Consider the following 534-nt stretch of genomic DNA (forward strand, 5'->3'; position numbering starts at 1 on the left):
CTCCTTCCTCCCCTCAGCCCCGCGGCGGACCGCGCTCTTCCTCGGCCCTCCGCGCTCTCCGCCGCGCGCCCGCGCTTCCCTCGCGCGCGCGCTCCCTCCCTCCCTCCCTCGCTCCCTCTCTCTCGCGCTCTCTCCCTTCCTTCCTCTCCTCTCTCTCCCTCTCCTCTCGCTCCCTCGCTCTCTCGCGCACTCTCCCTTCCTCTCTCTCTCCTCCCTCTCTCTCCTCTCTCTCTCCTCGCTCTCTCTCTCCCTTCCTCTCCTCGCTCTCTCTCTCCCTCTCTCTCTCCCTTCCTCTCCTCTCTCTCCCTCGCTCTCTCGCGCTCTCTCCCTTCCTCTCTCTCTCTCTCCCCCGCTCTCGCCCTCCCCCCCCGCGCTCCCTCCCTCCCGGGAAGAAGGGAGCGGGGCAGGGCTGACGTGAAGAGGTGCGGGCGCCCCGCCCCCGGCGCCCGCAGCGCCGCCCTTTTATCTCTCTTTTGTTTCTCACTTCCTTCCCGGCCGCGGCCGCCCAAGTTTGCCGCGGCTGCTGCTCTCCTC

Source organism: Dipodomys ordii, unplaced genomic scaffold (genome assembly GCF_000151885.1).
Source record: "Dipodomys ordii isolate 6190 unplaced genomic scaffold, Dord_2.0 Scaffold15, whole genome shotgun sequence".
In the NCBI taxonomy this organism is placed as follows: Eukaryota; Metazoa; Chordata; class Mammalia; order Rodentia; family Heteromyidae; genus Dipodomys; species Dipodomys ordii.